Source organism: Herpailurus yagouaroundi, unplaced genomic scaffold (assembly GCF_014898765.1).
Source record: "Herpailurus yagouaroundi ecotype Mexico unplaced genomic scaffold, PumYag 248, whole genome shotgun sequence".
In the NCBI taxonomy this organism is placed as follows: domain Eukaryota; kingdom Metazoa; phylum Chordata; class Mammalia; order Carnivora; family Felidae; genus Herpailurus; species Herpailurus yagouaroundi.
In genome coordinates this window covers 4,989,140-4,996,253 of record NW_024412465.1, presented here as the reverse complement: position 1 = coordinate 4,996,253, position 7,114 = coordinate 4,989,140, and the positions used below count along the sequence as shown (strand labels likewise).

The window sequence follows — 7,114 nt, the reverse complement described above, 5'->3', positions numbered from 1 at the left end:
ATTTTTTTTTTAATGCATAGGAAGAACTCCAAGAATATTTTCAGGGATCCTTTTTGAGAGACAGAGCAGGAGCAGGGGAGAGGCAGAGAGAGAGAGAGAGACACAGAATCCAAAGCGGGCTCCAGGCTGCGAGCTGTCAGCACAGAGCCTGATGCAGGGGTTAAACTCACGAACGCTGAGATCATGACCTGAGCCGAAGTCAGATGCTTAACCGACGGAGCCACCCAGGCGCCCCTAAATCGGTTGTTGATTTAAAGCGAAAAACACAAAAGGACGACCGTCTGTGAGAAAGGCTTGAAGGGGAGCCGCCCTAGTTAAGAAGCGCTTGCCTCAAACTCGGCAAATCCTTGCCCAAGGGTGAGGCAGCTGCTAGAACTTGCTCTCCCCGCAATGGTGTGGGGCTATGTGGTGTCAGGAGATCAGCTGTGACTTAGATCCCAGGGGAGGGTGCATGGGTGAGGCCCCCTCGGGTGGCTCTTTCACGAGAACTTCTGAGCTGTCAGTGGATGAGCACGAGAATGTACGTCCTTACCAGCAGGACAGCGAAAGGTCATTTCCGCAGCAAAAGCGGACATTCAGCGGTTCCGGAAACGACCGTGAGCCCTCAGCCACGGATTTGGGTGCCTCTAATGAGCCGTGGCCTGCCTTGCTGCCCAAACTGCCTTACGTGTGAGACTATCTCCTGCCCCCGTCCTGACCCTGATGCATGTGAGTACCTGTGCCCTGGCTGTAGGAATTCTACTTCCTCAACTAAGACAAGAGAAACCTTCCTGGGCGACTGAGGGCGGTCCCCGCCTGCCTTTCGTGCTCTGCGAAGCACATGCCGGCAGTCGATGGCCCTTTGGCCACCTCTCACGCCATTTTAGTCTCTGCGAACGCTTTCCGTCTTCTGTCCGGCTAAGTGTTTCTCGACAGGCATAAGTCTGAATCTTACAGCACCCTTGGGGTGGGTGGTGATTCATGCTGAGCCTGTGGTACCCGTCTTGTGCATCACACGTATTGCCCCTCTCTGTCATCGTAAAAACAAAATAAGAAAGACGCAGGAAGGAGAATGGAGTGGGAAGCTGGCCAAATTCGAGATGTCTATGTATTCTCTGCTGGCTCTCCCAGAAACGACACGCCCCGCCCCCCTCACTTCACAGTTGTGGGTTCTTTGCATCTGCCTGCACAGGTACGGCTGGGTCAGCACGATGCCAGCCGCCCAGCGTGTCCCAGTGATCGTCCTTCTCCGAGTCTGTGACTCGCCTAGGTGTCCGCAGGGACAGGGGCTGAGCCTGCTGGGGTGAACCACATGACACTGTCACAGCGTGGCAGCTTATGACCTACACGCGCAGTGGTTTGATAGGATTCAACCCGGTATTGATTCAGGGCTCCAGAGAGATGCCGGGCGGAAGAAAGGTTGAGACCCGATCCCGACCGTGTTGTCAGGATATCTGAGCAACCGGGACGGGTGAGACAGACACTTGTCATAAGAAAAGGAACCCACTGCAGTCCAAAACGAGAAATTGCACGCCTAACCTCGCACCCCGCCCCGTGGTTTACATGCAAAAGTCTTCTTCCAGAAAATTCCGGAAACCCCTCGGGACTCAGAGCCTCTGACACGCGTGCCTTGAACCCACCCATGGCTTTCAGCAAATGGGAAGGTTATTGACAGTAGCTGGACAGGACTCTGGACACGTCAGAGTGTCTCTGCGGCCACAGAGAACCCCGGTCAGGCTTTCAGGGAGCAGTGATGTTTTGCACTAGGAAGCTCTGAGGTCCTGGTCTGATTTGCCCGCATACCTGGTCTTAGCAGGCTGGTGGCTGGTCTGAAACTAAAAAAAAAAAAACAACAAAGTTCGAACATGTGGCACGGGAAAAGAGACGCGTGGTGTGCGGGTCGGGCTCTGGAGCCCGCTTCGCATTCTGTGGCTCCCTCTCTCTCTGCCCCTCCCCTGCTCGTGCTTGCTCTCTTTCAAAAATAAATAAACATTAAAAAAATCTGCCTTGAAATAAGGTGGGTCTGATGCCGTAACAGTGTGCAGAGCAAACCGTAACCTGCGAATGCTTCTGAACCAGAGGAAACGAAATTTGAGAAGAACCAACAATGATCAGCCAGCCAACTATGTTTCCCCAAATGCCGTAGAGGGGATCAGATAACCTCCTAGCTGCGTCTGCCCTACAAAAGCGTTTCCCAAGCTCCTGTCCCTACAGCACTCAGGACCACGTTAGGTTTGGTGATCCCTGCTGGACAGCCTTGTTTGCTCGTGTGAACTGCAACATTTTAATGGGACTCTGTTTTCTCGTAAATACACAGGGGACTCAAGTGAGTCAAGGCATAAAACAGGACCTGGCTTCACAGTTCCGTCTTGAAGTGGTGAGCTGGGAACCTGGGCTTGGTGAAGGTCCTCCGGGTGCTATGACTGCAGAAGGCAGGTGGCCAAGCCTTTCCTGACTGTCACGCACCTGACATTCGAATGGGGCACAACAGGTCATCAGAAGTGGCTGCCCAGAGTAGCGTTTGCCAGGCAAGGGTGCTTGCAATGAGCCAATGAGAGAAGAGACCTTCTGGAGGTGACAGGACAGTGGAGCACAGCCTGTGGATGGACAGGAGGGACGTCCCGGGGTGGCCATCAGAGAGGAGCTAGGTGAACAGGATGTGTGTGTGTGTGTGTGTGTGTGTGTGTGTTGAGGTTGAAGGTTGAGGGCGTCTTGTGGGTTGAATGGCGTCCCTCGTGCCTGAATCACATGCTGAAGCCCTAATTGCCCAGTACCTCGGATAAGAATGTGACCTTCTTTGGAACAAATGTTGGTGCAGGTATCATCATCAGCTCTGTTAAGGTGAGGTCATCCTGGACCCAACTGGGACATGACCCCCATGTGCCTGGTGCCCCTATAAACACGGAGAAATTCAGACATAGACAGACACATGGGAAGAAGGCCGTGTAGACATGGAGGCAGAGGTGGGACATGCCAAGGGACGCACAGGATCGCCCGCAGGCCCCAGAAGCTGGGACACAGACACAGAACGGCCTGTCCCCTGGAGCCTCCGGGGGGAGCCAGCCCTCTGCCCCACCTGGATCTCAGACTTCCGGTCTCCAGAACAGGAACAGAATGAATGTGTGTTGTTCTTAGCCACCAAGTTTGTGGTTAGTTGTTGCAGGAGCCCCAGGAAAGTTGCACACTGCCTGTGTCTATATCTGTGAGCTTCCAGACTTGTGGGTCCACTGCTCCCGAATAAGACCAAAGCATATTTCAATTAAATGTCTCCTCGATTTGTTTATTCTCTACACTTGAAGCTGAAAACGAGCAGACGAATGACCAGGATGTGTCCCTTCTTATCATTTTGTTGGATGCTGATGCAACAGTAGTTTGAATCTGTCTTTGGGACTCATGGAGACAGTCTTCTGGTTTTCCTTGGATTATCTTGTGCGCACGCGCACACGCGTGTGCATATGTCTGTGTTCCTTCTTGTTTTTCTGGAGTTGCTTTCATCACAGAGCTTGTCCGTCTTGCAACCTTTGTCTACCTACACACTTGGCTGTTCCCACTGGCCTCTCATGAATTTCATCCCACGTCCCGTGGGTTTTCATCATGTTATGACAACCATTGCCGGGTTTAATGCAGGAACGATTTCTCATCGCGAGGTGTCGTTACTGCTTCTGGACAGTGCCCCCCCCCCCCACCTTTCTCCAGTCCCAAAGGTCTACTGATGACATCCATTAGTGGCTTGAGCACAGCTTCTCTGCTTTACGCAGAAATTCTGTGTCCTGGCGTATTCTGAATTTTCAGCAGGACGTCTGTGTTTTGGAATCTTTTCCAGGGTCAAGTTACTTTCCTTGTATCTAAGCTTTGGGCATCTCTTTTTTGGTGGGATTACTGGGTGTGGGCAAGGGGAACGGTTTGTGTGTCTTTGGGGTGTGTTGGACCGGATCGGGTCTGCCTTGTTAGAGGCGTGGAGAGGGGTTGGATTCTTCGAAAGTGAGGACCCTGTTGCGCTGTTCCCCCGAGGGGTTTGGACGCCTCCTGAGCGTGTGGACCCTCCCGCTTTCCTGCCTCACAGCCTCCTCCCCGTGGGACGTACATGTGTCCCATTGGAGGGGATGGGAGCTGTGAGGGAATTCACCATCCAAACCATTGACTGTGCCATCCACGTGTTGTTTCTTTTCTTTTTTTTTTTTTAATTTTTTTTTCAACGTTTATTTATTTTTGGGACAGAGAGAGACAGAGCATGAACGGGCGAGGGGCAGAGAGAGAGGGAGACACAGAATCGGAAGCCGGCTCCAGGCTCCGAGCCATCCGCCCAGAGCTTGACGCGGGGCTCGAACTCACAGACCGTGAGATCGTGACCTGGCTGAAGTCGGACGCTTAACCGACTGTGCCACCCAGGTGCCCCGTGTTGTTTCTTTTATAAACAACAATAAGACCTCATCCTTTCCTTCTTGTTGGTTCTTATGTTCACTGGGCAGAACTCCCAACACCAGAGTGTGGTATCAGAGGCACACAGAGACACAACGCTCATGTGCACCACAAAGGGGCACACGAAAACACATCCATGCACAAACACATATGCACACACATATGCACTCACACACCCAGGTATCCGGAAGCATAGATACATCCTTATATGCACACACATCGTCCCTTTTCAAAAAAAAGAAAAAGAAACCCTGTCATCTCAGTTTGCTGAGACATTTTTTCAAGAAGGCTCCACGCTGGTCACGGACCTTGAAGTCATGACTCTGAGGTCAAGATCTGAGCTGAGATCAAGAGTCGGATGCTTAACCGACTGAGCCATCCAGGTGCCCCAAGGGATTTGTTTTTTTTTTTTTTAGTGGTGGATGTTTATGAATTGTGTCAAGTGGTCTGATGATGACTTTGACCGCTGAGGTCAGGTATTACATTAACCAGTTTCATACTGGTGATCTGCGAAGCCTTCACACTGATCTGCTCTCAGAGCCATAGCTCACTGTCTGTGGGGTTGCTTGGCAGCAACCCCAGTTAGATGCCCCAGTTAGATTTGGATTCCGGAGAAGCAACACGTCCTTTTCCCCGTGTGAGCTTACCCATGCAGCGTCTGGGACATGTTGCACGAAAATGAACATGGCTCGTTTCGTTGACATTCACAGTGAGCTGGGCATCGACTTGCTAAATCTGCAATCCTATGAGCTTGGGATTTCACCCCGTGTGTTATAGAGCAATCCGTTTAGTGTCTCCTGAGAGCCCGTGTGGACGGGGCTGATGTCAAGGGTAGTGGCTGCGGGACGCACGCCTCTGTGTGCTGTGCTAACACGGGCGTGTTGTTCTCCAAGTCTATCCTGGTCTGCGAGCCTGGGTGCAGATTGTGGCAGCATCGGCATGGGCAGTGTTTCCCGGGAGGAGACTTCTTTGCCCCGGCTGGCTGTCGGGTCCCGAAGCCAGGACTCAGCCTCACCAATATCGCTGCCGTGGCCCACGGTGCTTCGGCCTGTCCGCGGGGTCCCTTGTGCCATTGGGGAGGAATCGAACACACTTCTCCAGGACCACTAGAGACGCAAATGGTCTCCTACAGTGGCTTTGAGGGAGCCAGCCGATGTATCTGCATTGTCACATTTTCTTTATGATTGATGTTGGCCGCTTTTCAAACGTGTTTCTTCCAAACACAGCAAGCTGCTTCTTTATCTGGGGCGTAAATCACGGAGCAGGTGTCCTTTGGGGTGTGCCGGGATCCAAGTGCTGGGTGGCGATGGCTAAGTTCCCAGCATTTTTACGATTTCTAATTTATGATATTCTCCTGTCCTGTGTGCATTTCTCTGAGCAACCCCTCACCCTCTCACCTGCCTGAAAAGCACCTTCAGTCCAAGACTTACCTTTCCCAGATCCCTCCAACTCCTCCGCATCCCGGGTAGAATTCCTTCCATGTTCTCATCTGTGTCCTCATTTCGACCGAGGATGCAGTCAGCTGTTCCTGTGTGATCTTTTATCCCACCCTGTCACTTCTACGTTTCCCTCCTGTTCTGGAATTCAAGAGTCTCTGTTGAGCAACAAGGCATGCCACTCAGCTTTATAATGCCGATGTGTACCGTAGATATCAAATGCCTCGCTGGCATCTGCTAAAATGTCATCGCACGAATGTAGTTTTGCTCAAAGGCGCAACCACGAGGTCTCCAACATCGGTGGGGGGAGTCTCGCTACTTTCCATACAGGGTTATTCTGAGTGTGTTGTTTATTGCAAACATGATGTGCGTGTTAAGGCTTCCCTGAAACTGGATATTGATGGGCAACGTTGTTATGTCAGAAAGGCAGAGGAGGGTTTGTGCTTGTTGGCTTGGTTTGGCCCAGACTATGGTCCACATCAGAGAGGAGCGGAACCCTTGTGTTCTCACGGACTTTGCTCGCCTCACTAATTAATCATCGGTTATCTGGCTGACGCATGTTTCATGTCTAGATCTGGTTATGCGTCACTTGGGATGGTTTGCGGAAACTCCCCCACCTGATCGTCTTGAAGCATGATGATGCTGACCCCTTTTTAGGGAGACACCCCAAATTATCAAGGGACGTGGGCAGGGACACTACGCCCAACAGGATCATGAGTGGTTGCCTCTACTCGACATCATGTTCAAGTGTCCTGTTAGGGCTTATATCTTAAGATTCATGTATGTCTCAAGAGGGACTCGGGAGGCTCAGTCAGTTAAGTGTCTCAGTTCTGCTCAGGTCATGATCTTGCAGTCCAGGAGTTCGAGCCCCACATCAGGCTTTGTGCTGACAGCTCAGAGCCTGGAGCTGCCTCTCCACTGCTCACGTTCTGTCTCTCTTTATCTTTCAAAATTGAATAAACATTAAGAAAAGATTCATGTATGTGTTTCAAGGATAGTAGCCAAGTGCCACATGGTATATTGGTAGGCCCTCTGTGGTACGCATTCTGGAGAATGGGTTCAGAACTTCTTAACACATGATTTTTGGTCTTTTTAGACAATTCCAATGCAGAGTTCCCCAGGGAACAAAGGCGCCCTGGGGATAATCTGCATGTTGGGTCTGACGGTCCAGGATCTGGTATCTAGAGTGACGGAGTCATGCGGTAGCACCTTGAATAAAATATCCCATCTCAAACACACACACACACACACACACACACACACACACACACACACACACA

General features: G+C 51.5%; 1 protein-coding gene across 1 annotated transcript in view; it reads left to right on the top strand.

Annotated features, from left to right (window-relative positions):
* Window positions 1–511: 511 nt before the first annotated feature.
* ARSF (arylsulfatase F) overlaps window positions 512–7,114 on the top strand; it is a 30,179-nt gene continuing 23,576 nt past the window's right edge. The window contains exon 1 of the mRNA XM_040460146.1: window positions 512–708. The gene's annotated coding sequence lies outside the window, so the exon portion shown is untranslated. The remainder of the gene's footprint in view (window positions 709–7,114) is intronic.